Source organism: Pseudopipra pipra, chromosome 10 (genome assembly GCF_036250125.1).
Source record: "Pseudopipra pipra isolate bDixPip1 chromosome 10, bDixPip1.hap1, whole genome shotgun sequence".
Taxonomy (NCBI): domain Eukaryota; kingdom Metazoa; phylum Chordata; class Aves; order Passeriformes; family Pipridae; genus Pseudopipra; species Pseudopipra pipra.
In genome coordinates, this window is record NC_087558.1 from 2420793 (window position 1) to 2440727 (window position 19935).

The 19935-nt window shown below is 42.4% G+C and overlaps 1 long non-coding RNA gene across 1 annotated transcript in view; it reads left to right on the forward strand.

Moving 5' to 3' along the window:
- LOC135419425 (uncharacterized) overlaps positions 1–16709 on the forward strand; it is a 43706-nt gene extending 26997 nt beyond the window's left edge. Inside the window, exon 6 of the long non-coding RNA XR_010432980.1 lies at positions 13464–16709. This is a non-coding gene — a long non-coding RNA (uncharacterized LOC135419425). The remainder of the gene's footprint in view (positions 1–13463) is intronic.
- Positions 16710–19935: the final 3226 nt, after the last annotated feature.

Below are 19935 nucleotides of genomic sequence, written 5' to 3' on the forward strand. Positions count from 1 at the left end.
CAGCCCTAATTTCAGCAGAGATGAGGAAATACTCCTGATGTGTAGCCCTCCAAGAGGAGATCTTTTTCTGGGTTAATTGGATAAACAATGCCATCTTGAAAAATTAGAGGTTTAGAGCTCTCAAAAAATATTCTGGGTGTATTTTTGCTTCCTCCTGACTCAACCACAGCTTGACCTAAAAAGTGCTTAACTTGCTGTGTTGTGATGTCATTTCTTTGGGCTTATTTGATTTGGAGTGCTCTGTGTGTCTGATTCCAGCATGGCCTGTCCATGCTCAAGGAGAGTGGTATTATTTTCTCCTCCCACACCCATTTCAGTTCAATTAAAAGTAAAAAATCTCGCATTTCCACCATGAAAACCATCGATCCTCAAAAATCAGTGAAATTCCTATTCGTGCTCCACGTAAGACCTCGAGTCTTATTTGGGGCTGCAGTGGCACAAAATGATGAAGTTGCCATTTATTCTGGGTAATCTGAGGAATAATCCAGTCAGCATATTTTCCCAAACACCCTTTAAAAAAAAATAATGTGATTTCAGAACTAGACCCCCCTCGTAGCAAAACACTGTTCGGTGCAAAATGATCCCGCTGGGGTGGAGCCTCGGGGGTGTCTCAGGAATGTTACCATTCCAAGATGCTGGCAATATTTCCATCAGGTGGTTTTAAGGCCTGGAAGAGGCGTGGGACACTTATTTTTAGGTTCTGTCCTTTTCTTCCCCCTCCCTCCAGCTCCCCCAGCATCGGTGTTTCCTTAGAAACCCCGACTGGCAGCTGGCATTGGGAAAACATGGAATGACACCCGGCTGCCATTTGAGGGAGGTGATTATTGTGCAAACAACGTGTTTTCTAGCGCTGGCAGAAGTCTTGGGTTTGATCCTCTTGCCGAAAACAATAATTTCACCGAGTTTCAGGAGTGGGAGGAGCCTTTTTCTGCTTCCTTTTGCATTCCTGGTTGGAAAGGAGCAGCACTCTGAGGAAGAGCTCATTGCTATGCAGAGATAGAACCCTTTTTTTCAGTCAGGTTGTGCTCCTGGTGCTGGATGGATTTGTTGTCAGGAGAGCTGCATGCTGGGGTTGCATAACTCTTTAGAGGTGTTTATGTACAAGCTCTCCCAGGGGTGATGTTTTATCAAACCTTATTACAAAAGCTCCCTTCTCTGCAAGCCATCAAATTCTTATGGAGCCATTAAAATTCAGTGTGGTGTCTGGTCAAGGATAAGCAGAGGCTGTTTTTCATATTCATGTGAGTAAGATGTAACACCTGGAAGTTTCCAGAACATTTGGTGTAAGCTGGAGCTGTCCTGTGCTGTGGTCACTTATGGGGTCCTGCTTTAGAGGCAGAGAATCCCAGACTGGTTTGGGTTGGAAAGGACCTTAAAGCCCATCCAGTTCCACCCCCTGCCATGGGCAGGGACACCTTCTGCTATCCCAGGTTGCTCCAAGCCCTGTCCAACGTGGCCTTAGACACTTCTAGGGATGGGGCAGCCACAGCTTCTCTGAGAAACCCATAAGAATGGGTTGGAAGGTTGTTTTCTGTTGTGTTCAGATATTTTTACTTCTTCTCCGAACTGCTTGTTTAGAAGTGCTCTGATTTACCCCTTTCCCTGCCTCCTCTGCCCTCTGTGTGCCCCCCCAAACCCCTCTTCTGCATTATGTCTGAATTTCTGACCTCCTTCTTTAACCAACTTGGGAATATGAATTGGAATTTGTTGCTGAAATGTGCCACTGCTGCTGATTGCATTAAAGAAATTAAGGAATATAATGCCAGCTGGGGTTTGTGGTTCTTATACATAAGGAAGTACTTGTCCCCCTGGTGAGGCCTCACTTGATGATCTTAGAGGTCTTTTCCAACCTAAATGATTTCATGATTCTATAATCCAAAGCTGGTTTCTTCCCTGTGTGGGAGGTGAGGGAAGGATTGAGGAGAGGAGGTTCCTGGCAGAGAACTTTCCAGCAGAGACAGAGCAGGTGAATTGTGGTGTGGCAGCTGCAGCCTCAGCACTGAAAACCCCTCCCCTCACACCTGCAAGCCCCAAACACCTCTGGGGCAGTCAGAGGGGAGCAAATCCTGCATGAATTCCCCATGAAGTGAACTATCCCAACCCCCTGAGCTGCCCTGTGCTCTCTGCTGGGCTCCTGGGGGGGGGGGGTTTGCTCCAAACTTGGAGGTATAAAGGTGGATTTGGTTTTGTCTGATAATCTGCAAACTGCTTCCATATTTGTCTTTGAGGACTCTGATGATGACCCAAGGTTAAACCCTTAGGAATGGCAGCACTGGTTTATTTATAGGCTGACACTTATCAACTAATAACCAATATAGACTATAACAGAAAGGACACTGATATATTTGATAAACAGACTTGTATTCAAATATATAACATTTTTTCTTTGCATTCACATTTAAAGGTAACTGTAAGTGCAAAATATCCAGGTATAATTTGTCATGAAGGCTTGAACCTGTTGCTCTGCAAGGTTTGAACCTGTTGCTCTGCTGGAGGGTTTCTTTTGGGATGTACCCACAGAAGGTGGGACAAGTGTTGGAGCTCCCACCTAGCTGGGCTTAAACATCTAATAGTTGGGGTTAAGCAGCTAATACGTGGTGTACAGGGTATCAGGTGTGATTTACAGTGTGAGAACAGCCTCAGTGCTCAGGAAGGGTTTGCACATCCCAGGAGTTTCTGCTCTGGTGGTGCTTGGCTGCCCCGAGCCCGTGGCTTCCCAAGCATCCATGGGGGTGACGGGGCAGAACGGAGCTGCCAGCGGTGCCCACACAGATTTATGGGGGCACTAAAGTGTGTGGGATTGTCTCCACACAGCCCCAGAGTGTGTGAGGACACAGCAGCTGACCTGTGACTGGAAGGAGGGAGCACCTATCCATTTACATTTGCTGGGAAGTCTTGGAGCACTGGGCTGTGGACACTTTATCAAGTGTTGCCTGACAGCATCTAGGAAGGATGTTCTGCAACGTCTCACAGCATTGCCAGGCACCCTTTAGAGGAGAGAGATCTCCCTTTAGAGGAGAGAGATGCTTTCTGGGGCCCTTGCATTGGTTTGTTTGCTCAGATAACATTTCACCCAGCCAGTGTGGACTTGCTCATTTCTGAGCTTTTATTCCTTTGTGTTTTGGTCCCGTTGCCTCTTGGAGTTCAGCCATGCAATTTTCTCCCTGGTGACACTTGGCTACTTCCCCAGCAATTAGTATGGACACCCTGCCTTGTCCTTGTTCCCATGGAGCTCGTGTGTAACCTCAGTCACAGTCCCTTGAGCACTGCCCTGTAAAAGCCCCTCCTCAGCCAGACTCAAACAACTGAGGCTTCTCCACATTTGTTGTTTTTAATTTTATTTTTTTCCCCTGCCCAAAATGAGCTGTTGCATCCAAACTAACCCCCATAACTCCTGCTCTGCCATCTGATCTGTCCTCACAGAAATTGTTATCAAATGGGGGTGATTACTCTGTTTTCTCACAGGTCTTTCCTATTCTTGTGCTGCTGGTGTGCTGTGACTGTCACTTAGGATTTTAAATATACATTAGAAACTTCCTTCCTCTATTTTTCTGCTGCTTATACTTAATTTTTAAGAGGTTTGTGTCTGTACCTGTGAGGTATTTTCTCTCTTTCTGGAGATGTATGTGCCATTGACAATCTCTATGTTACATTTTTAATCATTTGTGCATTAGAGTAGTTCATAAAGGGTTGGATTAATAAGGTGTGTTTCATATTCAAAGTATAAATGACTGCCATCAAGATGATAGTTGAGAGAATAAAATCTCACTGGAAATCATAGTCCTGAATAAACCTGAAAATTCAAATGCCCTGCAGGTGGGAGATGCTGCAGGATCCAGACAGTGCACAGGGAAAAAAAAGCACTTTTTCAGGGCTGCAAACATGAACAGTGTGAGAAAGGGTGAAATGAAAACCAGGGAAACTGAGTCATGAGACATGGAAAAGGGGGCAAATTAAATGTTTGCAGCATCTTTCTACTCTATTGCTTGAGCAATAAGCCAATATTAATTGCATGTAAGTGTGAGTTAGGATTTAATGTGCCCTTATGTGATATAATGTCATAGACCTGTCCATATGGACTTAAAAATAAATTCACTAACAGAAGGAATTTCTCATTTAATACCTAAATTTGCATATAAAAGTACTAGTACATATAAAAAAGCCAGATATCCAAAACAGAGAATGATTTGGGTTAGAAAGGACCTTAAAGACCAACCAGTTCCAACCTCCTGCCGTGGATGGGGACACTTTCCACTGGGTAAATAAATATATATATAAATCTACTTAATAACTGCATAAGTCCTGAAAGAAAAAAAAAATACCCTGCCTTTGAAACAGAGGAATTTCTGTGCTGGAGCAGGCTGGGAATGCCCTGATTTTTACCTCTCTTTCTGACGGTTATTCCTTAGGAAGGAGCAAGGAACTCATCACACACAACTGGGGAATGATTTCCTCACCAGGAAATGATATTTTTTCCCTATTCCATCAGTTTGCAGCTGAGCTGTGACCCGAAGCACCGGGTTTTGTATCTTTGATACAAATTATTTTTTATCTTGGGTAATGCAAAAATCTCAGAGCTCCCGAAACCCGGGAAAACAGATGTGATGTGCCCACCGTGCAGAGAGGGAAAGGAAAGCACATTCCCTTCTCTTTGAGTTCTTCCCCTGCAGAAAATTCAGATCAGGAAGAATCAGAGACAAACACTTGAGGAAAGGTCACTCTGCTGAGGTGCTTTGAAACTCAGATGAGAGAACAACCATAATCCCGTTGTAGAGGTGCTTTAATTCAATCCCACTGAACGGAGCCTCTCCAGGGGGCTTCCCAGCCTCAGAGCACACAGAGGCTTCACTGCCCATGTGGAATATTTGTGCTGGGGGAGAAGATGCTGGAGGAGAAGATTCTGGAGGCACCTTGAGCTGCCTCACTGAGGAAAAGGGGGCGAGGGCCACGGTGATGATGGTGGGGGACACTGTGTGGGCACAGTGGTGCTGAGGGAGAACATTCCACCCCAGGGTGATACAAAGCCTTACCTAAAGTAAATTACAGCTTTAGGAGATTCAAGTTTTGGGGATTTTTTGGCTGATTTGGACAGAGATGCTGTGCCAGCCCCCCTGTGGGTGGGAAGGGGCACCTGGTGCCTTCTCCTGCTGGTCGAACACCGTGAGGCCAAGGAAGAGCTTTTTATTTTCAGTGTGGGTTGTTAAATTCTTCCCTCTCTTCAATTACAGACCTCAATTATTTTAGGAACTGTGACTTCAGTGCCTGCAGCACAAAATCTCTGCCCCTGTTACAAGGTCAAATCTGATGTCCTCTGTTTATGTTTATTTTACAGCTGAGCTGTTATTTTACAGTTTTGGTCGGTGGCAAAGGTCATTTTGCTGTGATTAGACATTGATAGAATAAGATCCACAGGGTGATAAAGTTATCACTTGGAAAACGTCTCTTTTTATAGTACAAATATTATGAATTCATTCTTTCCTTTTTTGACTTGAATTAAAACCCACCAAGTGCAGCTATCTTTGCTTCTCTTGTCTGACACGGCTTTGCCAGTCTGTAAATTCTCTTTCAAATTAGGAGACCGAGTTTCCTTATCAACCCTTAGCCAGTTGCAATTACTGTCACTCTTTTCAGCACAGTTAATAGGTTTGTGCCAACCAAACTGAAACTTTTGTCGTAAATTGTGATTTCGCCGAGTGCCCCGAAGTCTCTGATATTGTTTTAAACAGAAGAGCTGTTTGAGATGTGGCAGGCAGAGCTAAACTTTATTCTTTGCCTTCACAAATTGCACTGGACAACTCCACAAAAAGCTGAGGGCGTGAAGGATTAGTCTCCCCCTTCATTTTTGGGAGGGATTATACTATTTTTTTGTTCTCGGAATAACAATTAAAAGTGGAATAAACAGAAGGCAACGTGCACAAAAACCAGCTTTTGAAAAATGTGGGGTGCAAATGTAGGGTCTGTTGGGGAATACATGTGATGCCATCTAAAATGCTTTTAAGAGTGTTAACTAGCCACATATATCCAGGACAAGATACAAATATTTCATATTTAAAAAGTATAGAGAGCTAAGAAGAAAACACATACAGATTCCATGGCAGTCAGGCTTCCCTTGCTATGTTTTCTCACTAATATTTGTGGGAAAACATCATATATGGCAAAAAAATGCCATAGAGAGGTGAGTGTAGGGGTGCTCTGAAAAGAAAGATGGTTTTAGCCGCTCTCTGATGGAAGTATCTGGTTCCACTAAGGACACTTCACATCTCTTCCTAGTGCTGTTTGCCAGTAAATATTTAATTTACCAGTTTTGGGGGCTTTTGAGATCGTAGGAAAGGGATGGATAGCACAGCAGCCAGCTGTGTAACCCTGTAAAGTTTGGGATGGTGACTCTTGCCCAGACAGCTGACAACTGCATGGGACTTAAAGCCCTTTTTATAGAAAGTAAGTATTTTTCAAGGTGGCTTTTTTAAAAAAAAGCAGTGAAAGTTTGCCTTGTTTGCCTTGTTTCAGAAGAGCATCCTTGCTGTGGGACAGCTCCTCTTCCTCCCTGCTGGTCTTCTGGATGCAGCTGTGGGAGGGGAAGTCAGCAGAGGGCATTTTAAGTTGGACATATATTTGTATATAATACTGGGGGATGGTTTTTCCCAGGTTTTCCAAGCTTTTTGCTCCAGCTGAGCTGAAGCTGCAGTGGGACTCTCGTGCCCAGTCCCAGCACTGACAGCAGAGAGAGGGAACAGCCCCAGGACCACCTGCCCTCCACATCCTGCCTCTGGCAGTGACCAGGAGCACATGTCCAGGGCCACAATGTAAGAACTGGGCAAAACTGATGGATAATCCCTCTGGATACCCTCTCCCAGCTCCAGGGAATCTGCTGTTTAAGGGCTTACTGGCCAGGAAGTGGCAGCTCCATCACTGCCTCTAACAGCCCTCAGTGGACCCTCCTGCTGCAAATCCTGCCTCGTTATCCCCTAGTCCAATGGGGTTAATGATTGGAACAAGCAGCCCTAAATCAGAAATTTTTTTTCCTTTTTAATGCTGGGTTATAACCACTCCAAAACATTCTTTTAACATGATTTATACTGACTTGACAAAAAATTGAGGCACTGCTGCAGTCAGACCTCCTAACTCCTTGTTACTGGTGTCTCTCTAAATAGGTGTTGTGCTACCAGTCGAGTATAAAGGGCAATAGTTTCTATAAAGAAACATGGTCTAAGTTCCTAAAAATACGTTGTTTGGGGGTTTTAAGTCACATTCCTGCTTCCAGCAGGGAAATTAATTTGGTTGTCACTGACAGAGCCTTTGCTCCCTGTGGGTGAATCTCCAGAGCTGTTTCTTCAGGGGATAATTAAAACATACAGTGCTGAGAGTGAGGGAGAAGGGGATGGACACAGTGTAATAATAACAGTGCCCAAAATGGTCCTTTCATTACTTCCTTCTCTTCAGATCTCTTTCCTGGCTTGTCTCTTTATTTGTGTTTGTTTTCCATCAGCAGGATGCAGTCTCTTCATGAATATATTTCCCCAAGTAACTCCCTGGAAATAACCCACATTTGATCCTATGGAAACTGTTTTCATGGGAACCAAAATCCAACTGAGAGAGGAGCCTCAGATCCAAAATATATATTTATTAAAACCCAAACCAAATAAACTGAAAAAAACAACCTCTCCCAAACAAACCCAACCCTCAGGAAAAAAAAGTTTCTGCTGATACTCTATTTCTCCTTCTCTTCTTTTACTCTTGGTTACTTCTAAATGCAAACAGCAACACTGCTTCAATAAATATTGGATCAGGCTCCTGCTGCTCCTGTAGAACCATCAGGAATATCTGTTTTCAAAATTTTACAGGATAGTTCTTGATTTCTAGCAAGGAAATTTCATTAAACCTTTCCAAGTTAAGAGGGAGGACATTGTGCAGAGAGGGACTGAAGGATCTCAGCCAGATGTGTCTGTGGAGCTGCAGGCAAGTCCCTCTCAGAGCCTGGGGATGTCAGGATAGAAATATTAGGAAAAATAGTAGAATATTAGGAAAAAAATTCTTCTCCATGAAGATTGTCAGGCGCTGGGACAGGACCTTTTAATCATGGAGGGATTTAAAGCTGTGTAGATGTGGAAGTTGGGGAAAGGGGTCAGTGGTGGCCTTGGCAGTGCTGGGGAATGGTTGGACTCAATGATCTTGGAGGGCTTTTCCAACCTTAACCATTCTGTGCTTCTATTCTGGAATCTCCAAATTGCTTTGAGACCCGTGGAAACTACTCCACCATCCAAGTTCTGCTGGGGTGTGACGAGCCTTTCATTCTGTCACTTAAAAATATGAGCACAAGACTGATTTGACTGATTTAACATCATCTTCCCCTTAATAAATGCCCATAATTTAGAGGGTCTCTAAACCCCGTGGTTATTAAGAATACAACACAGAAGAAGATATTCATGGAAGTCTGAGAGGGACTGGTGGTCACAGGACACTGGAGCCTTGAGCAGGGAGGTGCCAAACCTTGGCCAAGAATTTCCCTCTTGCTCTGCCACTGTGACTCTTTAAAAGCCCTATTCTGCTGGATTTTGAAAGCCTCATTTTAAGCCAGGCCTTGGGTGACCAATTATTAGAGAAAAAAAAGAAATCCCTCCAACTAGAAGCACAGGACTGGTATCCTTAGGGGTTCTTCTTTACCCATCTCACTTAAAACCCACAGGAATTCCCTCCCTGAGCTGTCTGTGGTCCCAAGGACCACTCTCTGTGCAACTCTTCGTCTCCCATCCCAACCAAATTCCTTCCCAGGGTTTGTTGCACACAAACATCAACCACTTGGTTGTTCAGGCTGTTCTTCAGAACTCGGTGGCAGCAGCTCCTCAGGGGGGTTCTCCAGGAAATGGTCTGGTGGTTCCAGGCACTTAATGAATTATTTTTTCAGTTGTTTGCACTTATAAGCAGAAATGCTTGGGTGTGTATCAGGTTTTCTTGGGGGTTTATTGCCAAACTATGATGTCAGTGGCTACATGAAATAAGGCTGATTGAGGTTAGCAAAGCTTGGCTTGCTGTCGACTGCCTTTTAACGGGAATATTCAACATGCAGATGGGCTCAGAGAGAGGTTACCTGGGGTCAAGTGGGAATTTAAATGTAGATTCATAGATTTTTTTAAGGCCAGATGGCACCACTATGATCATCTTGTCTGATCTCTTGCATAACACAGGCTGTGGAATTGCACCCATTAATTCCCATGTCAAGCACAATGTTACAGAAACGTGTTTCCTGCAGATGTTTTACTTCTCCTCCGTCAGGGCAACCTCTGAACTGACCTCACGTGGATCTTAGTGCTGTTAATAACCCAGATTAATGTAATATCAAAGAGAAATACTTTCAGGGTGTTCACTGGAAGCTTGGCTTGGTTGCAACTCTTTTTTTTTCCTTTTCTTTAATTATTTTTTGTGAGATCAATAGAGCTGTACAGTTGTTTTCAGCAGTATTTAGTAAAAACTCCAGAGGGAGGATCTGACAACCTTGCCCTGTGATGTATTGGCGTGTCAGAACAGCATATGGTGAAAGGAGCAGAAAGACAAGGGGGAAAGCCAAACCAGAGCTTTTTAGAAACATCCTGATAAATGGGTTGGTGCCTAAATAAAGGTTTCTCGCTACCAAAAGTGCAGCAACAACAGCAAAAAAAAAAAAAAAAATTTGGTCTGAAAATAAATCCCTTTCTTGCAGAAAATCATTGTCTTTCACTTGTTCACTTTAGGAGATTGTTATTTTTTTCCAGCAGGATTTCTCACTTTGGTGGAGAAACAATGTGGGAAACTTTTCCAAAAAGAGCAAAGCCATTTTTGATGTGGCCTCTCCAAATCCTGGTGTCGCTGTGTCAGCCAGGCAGTCCAAACGTTTCCCAGAGCACTGTGAGCCCAGTCCCTGCTCTTTGTTCACCCAGAAAGGCATTTGTTCTTTGCAATAGTCTTATTTGGTCTGACAGGAGCTCAGCACGTGAATAAAACATTATGAGACATGAAAAATGATTGCAGGATCAGATGCTGTGCTTGTAGCCGGTTTTAAGAAGGAATAAATAAACCAATAAAAGTGCAAGTGTTGTTAATGTTCATTTTGCAGCATTAGCTGAAGTGAGTTCAGTGGCTCTGGCTCAGAGCTGGGAGTTGCAGCATTCCAAGTGTTCCTGCTCAAGATGGGGGTGTTTCAGCAGGAGGTGCTGAAATGAGGGTGGCAAATGGGGACAGCGATGGGGCAGGGAGTAGAGGATGGATATAAGCAGGAAAGTGGATGATACAGAGCTTAAAAAGCCTTTTAGGGCTCAGTTTTCAGTGCCTCTCCTCATTTCTCCTCCCAGCAGTGAGAGCTCATGACCGTGTGGTAACAGAAGGTGTGGAAGGGGGTGGTGTAACCCAGCCCTCTGTGGGGCAGCTTCAGATTGACAGGGTATGAACCAAATCCTGTTGGAATCATGCATCCTATCCTAATGTCTTTCATATGGAATCATAGAATCCATAATGTTGGAAAAGATCTCCAAGGTCATCCAGTCCACCCTGTGCCCCATCCCCACCTTGTCCCCCAGCCCAGGGCACTGAGTGCCACAGCCAGTCCTTCCTTGGGCACCTCCCTGGGCAGCCCATTCCAGTTTTTAACAACCCTTTCCATGAAGAAATTCCATCTGATGTATGCATGGATATGTGTACAACTGCTGATTGCAGGCTTCCTTTGTCTTCACATGGCTTTTGGGGAACAAGCACTAAAAGCAATAACTCACTAAAAAACTAAAACCCCACAAAGCAAATCCTCAGACATATAATATATGGAATATATAGTCTGGGACAGTGTGGGAAGAGATAGTCTTTTAGTGGAGATCTTCAAACAAGAAGCCTTTCCTGATTGTGAGCAGAAACACCTTGGCATCCCTCACTTTCTTCCTGGTCAGAATGACTTTAATTTACAATCCACTGAATAATCTGCACGGTCCATAAGCAGTCTGTGAGCAGAAAGTGCATTCCATGGGAAGCAGGAAGCAAATCTTTGGGTGTTAGCCCACAGTATTTACAGCTCCTGACAGGATGCCTTTTCGAAATGAAGGTTTCAACATGGCTTAGCACACGCATGCTGTAATTTGTCTGTCATTTCTCTCAAAGTTCATTGGCATTGTCAGGTCGTGTTTAACTCAGTAGGGGAATATGGATTTCATCCCTGGTGATTTCACAGAGCATTTTGATAGCCTTAAGGTTTCCTGTTAAACCCACAGCCTCCCATCTCCTCCCCACCCCCCCCCCCTTGAATTACTGCACCTCTTCGTGGGACTTCATCATGCAAACGACCCAAAAATGAATTGTGAAGGATTCTTTCAAACTGTGATTCTTGTCTTAAAGGATTAAATGTCTGGAAGACCTGGAAGCTCCCTGAATGTGTGTGTGAGGTGTCTCTGTTGACAGAGCCAAAAAATCACCTGTTTCCTCAGTGCAATTCATTCTGAGTATAACAGAACTCTGCTTCTGCACTGGGGAGAAGTATGACAGGAGTACTTTGACCTTCTTCTTCCCCTTGTAATTTTTATGGAAGAGCAGGAAACTCTCTTTGCAGGACTGTGCCTGATGGCCTCATTCAGTACCCACTGACAGAAAATCTCAACTTTGTCTCAAGTTGCCCAGGCCAACAATGGACCCAACTTTACACAGCTGCTGTTACAAACTTCTGTTTGAGACCAGTATCTGGAGAACATTTAGTTTCCTGTGCTCAACCATTTAGTTAAACATGTTTACAGGCTCCATTAACAGAAATCAAAGCTGACAGATTAAAAGGAATTTCATTAATTTAGGAGGTGCTCCAAGCTGAAATAGAGCTCAGTGCTGATCCTCCAACATTCCGACCTGAGTTAAGCAAAGTCTGTGTGGGTCTGGGTGAGTAAATATTCCATTGCTGTGTCAAAATAAGGGTGCTTACATCAAAACATTCTTTATAATTTATTTTTCACTCTTCCACTATTTTGAGTTTTTAACTCTGATTTCATGTGCACATTCATGAGAAGTTCAGAACAGTATCATTTTACCTGATAAGTGCAAAGGCAATTTTTATAAGCAAAGCCCAGTGGTGACGAGGAAACCTGCGTCTCTTTGTGGTACAAATAACATAATTGCAGCAAAATGCTGCTTTTGAGAATCTTGCCTTCAGCTGCAACCCTGTGTGACACCCACCAGAGTTGCACAGACATTCTGTTCCTGGAAAAAAAAAAAAGAGAGGAGACTTGTGTGTCTGTTGGTTACAACTTGAAGACAACTTCTAATCATCGGGAGTCTCTCAAAGCGCAGCCTGGTTATCGAGTCGGAGCAGGGGAAGAATGAGCTGACCTTTTCTGCTGACTGCCCCAAATTGACTTTGCCAAACTCCAAGAGTAGATTATCATTGCGTGTTTCTGTCTCATTGTTTGGACTAGACAGAGCTGGCTGTGGAATATGGGATGTGCCAGAGTGGATTATTGTTAAACTTCAATCTCCAGCCCTGGTTTCAGCCGGAACACGCAGTGCTCTTTAATAGTGGTGCCTCATGTACCCACTGCTGCTCTGATGAGATGGGAGAGCATCCCACACTGACAGGCTGTCAGGGCATCACTGCAGTGGGAGGAGGAAGGTCTGGGATGATGTGACAGGTCTGAGGACAAGCAGGACCCACGTGGAACCATCACGGGGCAGAAGCAGATGCCACAGGTGGGACGTTGTAACTGGATCTTTCCCCCCTGGGCTCCTCCAACACCTCAGCAAAGCATTGCAGGGCTTCTCTGGGGGGATGTTTGTTCTTCACATCTCCATCATTCTGCTCTTACTCTTCCAAAATTCAGGAGTGGAAAGTCATCGAAGCAACTCATAATGATGACAATTCTGTAGCAGTTTTGTTAATGCCTCCATAATTAGCATTTGTTCTTACAGATGGAACAGCTCCCTGTAATCCAGACATAAGTATTCCATTTTAAATAGGCACCTGAATTCCAGCAGTGAGTGGGGTAAACTTTAATTACATTTCAGAAGTGCATCTCCCTCATAATCCCACACTTTTTATTACACACAAAGTAACATTTCTGCTCATTTTGGCTTGATTTCCTTCTTTGCTTTTGTCTGTTTAAAGACAAAAAATGTGAAGAAGTATAGGAAAGCCTGTTGACTTAGATAAATTAAACATGTACAGAGTAATTCATACACAGGGTTTAATTTTTTCCCTACTTCCTGGTTAAGATATAATACTTTCCTGAATCAAAGTCTTAAGCTTCCTAGTGCTATCTATTAATGAAAACAAATGCTAGTGTCATATGAAAATTATTATTTAACATATTACAAAGCTTAATCTCTGTTGTTATTTCAAGCTCATGTTGTTGAGCTTCAGTTATTCAGGGAAAAATACATATAATTTAATTTGATGTAGGTCTCCGTTGATGGAATCCACAGACTTTGCTTTCCAACCAGGATTAACCTGCTGATCTCATTTTTCCATGCAGGAAACCTGAGCATGTGTCTGAGTAAACGCAGAAATGGGGCCTGACACTTTAATTCTGAAGGTGCATCACTGTGAGTAGAAACATCTCGTTAAACTTTGGCTCGAGGGCCTGGGGTGGCAGGGCAGGGAGTGGTGGCTTTAAACTGAAAGCCAGCAGGGTTAGGTGGGATACTGGGAAGGAATTCCTGGCTAGGAGGGTGGGAAGGTCCTGGCACAGGTTGCCCAGAGAAGCTGTGGCTGCCCCAGGATCCCTGGGAGTGTCCAAAGCCAGGTTGGAGCAATCTGGGATTAGTGGAAGGTGTCCCTGCCCGTGGCAGGGAGGGGAACAAGTTGATGTTTAAGCTCCCTCCCAACCCAAACCTCTCCATGATTCTGTGGTTCACTGAGCTAAAAGTAAAATAGTCTAAAATGACAAATAAAGGGTTCAGGTTTAAAGCAAAACTTTCTGTCATTTCTGAAAATAAACTCAACAGCTTTAACAAGTTGCATTTTTGGTGTTTCCAGTTGACAGGTCCTTTTTCTCTCTATCTATTTTTTGAGTCTTATCTTTCTACTCTGCTTGTCATGACTACCTGAAGTTCTGTGAGACAGAGGCTTTGGTGACATTATTAACTTCAAAAAGTTCCTCTCTCCTTCACTTTACATTGTATTCAACTCCCGAGATAAGTTCATGGTAATATTACATAAATCTGATCCCATTTATTTCAAGGTATTGGTTGGAAGAAAGTTTATCCTTCTCTCTATCTTTAGGAATTACCCAAAGGTGTTAAAAGTCCAAGCCTAACTATTTTTCAGAATTAGGCTGATGGGGTTTGATGCCTTTCTGAAGGAATAACATGAGAAATATGCCCAGGATAACAAGATAAGCCAGGAGGTCCAATTTTCCTGATAATTTTTCTTAATTATCATTTGGGGGCTTTTCACTCTGGGCTACTTGGTTATATTGGTAATAAAAATAATCCCCCTGTCATAGCTTGGAAATAGCCAACAGCCAAGTAAGTCTTTTGCATCTAATTCTCCTCATCTCCACAGACCCTGCAAGCTGCCTGCAAGGTATAATTAATTTATATTTCGTACCCCAAGGAGGAAAAGTTGAGTGTTCATCAGCCTGTATGTTCTGACACTTCAATGAATTATGATCAGGGATGTTATCAGTGTTTATTTGAATCCCCCATGATAAACAAACCTGTGTTATTCGCCCTTCATTTCCTTCTTGAATGTAATAAATCAAATTCCAGCACTGATCATATTACATCCACTTATTATTATGATAATTCAGACTAGTAGAGGGCCTGATCTTGGTGCTCCTGGAGGTGGATTTCACCCGAAATAATAAAATCCAAACACAATGCCCGGGAGTTGGCTGTGGGTTGAAAGCAAATCTCAAATTTGAGTTCCAGCTTTAGAGTTGCTTTGTGATGTAGAATTTCTTCACAGGGCAAGAGAAGCTGCACAGTTCTTAGTCCAGCTCATAAATATATTTCACAGAATATCCCAAAATATGCTGAGTTGGAAGGGACTCACAAGGATCAAAGAGTCCAAGCCTTAGCCCTGCACAGGACCATTTGTGGATGGCTTGGGAGCCAGAATTCCAGCTCCTTATCTGACAGAGCAAAAAGCCCATTGCCAGGAGCTCTTGTTCTAATGATCTGCATTATTTTGGCAATTTCAGGTGAGTTTGTAAGCAATTTTAATTTTACAGATATTGAAAGTATGCCTTTTCCCAAAATAGTAAGTATTAGTACGATTTTCATCTGGAGATTTTTATTCATTTTATTGCCTTCTAATTTTGCATTCTATTTTCTCTTCCAATTCTAAAATGAGCTGTCAAAAAGCCAGGTTTTTGTGTCTAGCGAGTGTGCAGAGAGAAAAGAAAAAAGTCACATTTCTCTGTTCTTTTATGTCCTTAATTTACCAGGAGAACTCAGTCTGACCCAGGACTCCAACAGGGAGAAAAACACACCTATAGAACAGCTCATGGAAAGAAAGAAAATAGCAAACAGCAATTAAATGTGATATTCTGGTGGATTAATTTATGGATGAAGCAAATAAATCTGAAATTATATATATATTATCCTTTTCAGAAATATTAATTAAGTGCTGGTGAACTTAATTAAGGTCATGAAGGGATTACATAAATCAAACATTGCTCTTAGGGTGTTGCACCCTTGACATTCCCTGTGTAGGGAATCATGGAATATTGGAATATCCAACTCTTTTCTTGTCTTCCTTCCCCCTCCTTTAGTTTCTCCCTCTGGAAATTTGTACACCTTGCCAAAGTAACCCTGTCCTGGGCAAATTTATGGGCTAATTTTTTAAATCCAGGGAAAATATTCCCATTCCCGTGAGGCAGGTGATGCTCAACACAGGGAGATGAGGCAGCTCCAAATTCTTCTTTAAGAACTATCTGGAAATGCTGTTTTCTTCTGAATCCTGATCTTCTTGCCCTTTCCCAGTCATGTTTGCAAATGGCAGAGCCTTCATGTCCCTAAATCTTGGGAAAATTCCCTTTAAAGAGGTCATCTGAAGTCACTGGCCAAACCCTGATGTTTGCTTTTCACCCTGAAATATGGTATTTATTGACTTTCCCTTCTGAAAACCAGACAACTTTGTTGTCATCATTTGTAATTAATAATGCTTGGCATGTTTTGCTGCACATTTTACTGTCCATATTTATAGAACTTAATTAAATTCAACATCACATTAGGAATACATATATATTAAATCCCCGAGTCATGGTTCTTCTTCCTTTTTTTTTTTTTGTGTTCCTCCCCACATACATTTAGTAAAAGAAACATTTCCAAAATTCCCATCTGTTCCGTACGTAAATCCAGTTAATTATACACTGATTGACAAGGCTATAAAAGGACATTTTTTGGGAGATGATAGGTTTAGAGGCTGCACTAAAAATTACCATGTGTAGGCATTCTGCAGTTTTCCCATGGAAACTCTGTGTAGGAGTCAGGGAGATACAAATAACACAACAAAATGTGCTCTGACTGTCACCCCTGTGGTGTCACAAAGGTTTTGGGTTTTTTGGCACGTATTTACCCCTCCTGGAGGAAATGTGGGTGTTGGGAGGGATCAGTTGGCAATTGGGCACCTTGAACACAGCACTGAGGGCTGCAAAAATGAATTTGAGGCATTAAAACCTTGGAATTGAACCTTAAATGCTGGACTTTTGTCTAAATATCCGTGATGCAAGATGAGCCACTCAGTTTCTTTTTTAATAAATTTTTTTAAAATGATGCATTTTATGTTTCTTAGTTCTTTCTGTCCTTTAGGGTTTTTTTGAGGGGGTTGGGTTTTTTTGTTTGTTTTGGGCTTTTTTGGGGGGGAGATTTTTTATCTACATAGACCACTTTCACTCTAGGCCAGGAAGAAGAGAATTTGTATTTTATAGGTACATTTATTATGAGCAGAGGTATTTATGAGAGAATCTGGGAGAGACATTATCAGAAACACCACCAGAAAATTTTGACAGAAATGGCAGGAAATCGAAGACAGGAAAAGGTCAAACAGAAATCAGACAATTTCTTAATTATGTTCTTAATGAGGGTAATTAGGCATTGGAACAGATTAATAATGGATGTGGTTCATGCAGCGTCAATGAGGGTCTTTAAAACAAGATTGAATCTCCTGCTAAAATGCCTGATCTAATTTCAGCAGCAGTTATTGGATTAGATGAGGGGACCACGAAATAAAATCCCAATCTGTGGTGCAGAAGAAACATTCCCAATACTTCTGAGGGCCCTGAAAATGTCCGACTGTGGAAAAATCCACCAGGAGAAAATTCCATTTTTCCACTGAGGCGAAAGGTTGGTGTAATCAGGTTAAAATATTAACACATCATCTAGGAAAGCTGCAGTCACGTCAGTGCTGAAATAATACCCTGAAATATTCATTTTGGGCTGCCTGGTTTGAGTTTCTGGGAGGGGAGGGAGAGTTAAACCTCCTCAGCAGCGTGTTCTGAGGGTCAGGGGCGGCGCTGAGTTAAAATCTTGCACCGAGTGCCCGGACCTGGCTGTGAGGAGGACCCAGGTAAGGATGTTCCTTATCCACAACATGGTTCAGTATTCACAGAGCGACATTCCCAAGCCACTGCCCTCATTAAACTTTGAAGGTACACCTGGTTTACGAGTCTCCCAACGCTTGTACTCCCATAAATCTCTTTTAGCTAATGTTCTAGTCTAGTCCTTAGAATAATACTGGTTTGGTGGGCTTTTTTTATTTTTTTAATTTGTGGTTTGTTTGGTTTTGGGTTTTCTTTTTTTTTTTTTTTGAGATTATACATGAAAGGATTCATCTGTATTTTATATTTTCTGTTTTTTTTTTTTTTAAGATTATACATAAGAGAAATAATCTATATTTTATATTTTTCTTAGTTGAACACAACATTCATATGATACTCTCATTGATCACCTCTACAAGGGGTTCCTGTAGTTCCCAGATGCTTGTAGGGAGTTTTAGGTCATTTTAAGGAGGTTTTTTTTGAGGATTTATATTTGACACGGTGGGGGAAGAAGAGGGAAGGAAAGAGCAGAGTTGAATTGCTCCTCAGATGCTTGGCCACAGAACCATGTCACTGCCACCCTGTCCCCTCTTTTCCTTCAGGGAAATCTGTGGGAATCCAGGAGCACCATTTAGCCCTTGTGGGAAAAGCTAAATCTGGAAATTATCTGTTTAGTAACTGAAGTGTCTTTTCATGAATGGGATGGTTCATCCCCAGCAGGAGACAACTGAGGGCTCAGCTCCAGATGGAGAGTGTCAAGCTCCTCATAACCCAATTAATCCAAACCAAACTCGTGCTAATTTAATGAGTTGTAGTTCACAGAACGGTGTCAGTGAGGACCAGAAACGTTGGCTGAGATCTGTGGGGAACCTTGAATCACAGAAAAATCCTGCCATGAGCACCTCCAGAGCACTTCTGCAGAGCAGAGCAGCAGAACAACTCCAGGAAAACAATCCAGAGGAATTTGTAGCTGCTCTGAGCTTGTGATTAAGAGGACAGCACATAATCCCTGCTCATTGCAGGGGGTTTGGAGTAGATGACCTTTAAAAGGTCCCTTCTAACCCAAACTGTTGTCTGATTTTATAGTACTCACAGGGTTGCACCGTGTTTGCAATCCCACATAATTTGGTGACATTCATGCACTGAAAAAAGGGGAGAATCTTGAAACAGGTGCAAATATTCCAACCTATTGAAAATTTAAAATTGATTTAAGAAAATCAATCACACACACAAAAAAAAATGAAATTAGAGAGTGCTGAGAGGAGCAATCCAAGCACTTCTAAACCCAACTGCTGCCCAGCAAAGGAGTTGTCCAACTTCTTGTGCATAAACTCATTTTACTCTCTATGTTTTTGTGTTCAGGTAGCACAAAAAAATAAACCTAACAGGGAAGGAGGTTCCAAACACCTCTCACTAATAGAAACAACAACTGTTTCAGGGCTGTATCCCAGAAAAACTCTGCAGGAAGAAATGATTGGCACAGACAATAGCTGTGTCTGGCAACTGTCACTTCAATTTGTTGGTACAATTCATCTTGGTTTGGTGATGGTGATTTACAGTAACTTCCCCCCTCACAACTGAATTCATCCCTGAAATGATTCCATGACAAACAAAGTGTAATGCTTATTCTTTATTTACAGTAGGCTTGTTAGAATACTGAAGCAACCTAGCATCAAGGAAGCATCAAAAATACAGGGCACAGTCAAAGCACACATTAGAGAGCACAAACTGTGTGACAGAACTGTCAAAGAGAGGGTTGGACACTGGGGGCTGAGAAAGGAGAGAGATGAGGGTAAAAGAAAGGGGGTTGTAAGTGATTTTTGTCCATATTATTACGTTATTTTATTTAAAAAAGACATTTTAATTTAATTTTAATTTTTATTTAATAATGCATCCGATCATTCATTTATCTATTTATTTTAATTTAATGTTTCTATTTAATTCATCTGTTCATCTGTTCATTTATTTATTATTTCTTTTTATTTATTTATTTTAATAGTAAGGGTTCACCCTACTTTTTATTGAGTTGCTTGGCAAGTTTTCACCCTGGAAAGGCAGAGTCTTTCCCAAGGAATGCTGAGGTTGATGAGCCCAAGTCAGGACTGATTCCAAAATTGGAGCCTGTTGCTCATCACTCTATTGGAGGAGGTCACAAGGATGAAGGTTTGGTGTTCCCTGCCTCTCTGCCACATCCCAGAGTGCTCCAGATGGGATGTGGTGGCTCCATGGAAGGAACAACAGCCAGTTATTTCCCCCTGAACACCACGAGGGTCTCAGTGCAACAGCAGGAACCTATTTCCAAATCATGGAACTTCTGGGGGAATGAGACTTTAATTTTAGTTTGCCTTTCTTAGAACCAGGGCTACAAAAATATTTGGGTTTTTTTTTTATTCCCTCATTGCTTTTAATTTACACCAGAACCCTTAATAACCATTGCTTAGTCACCAGGAGGCTGAATTTA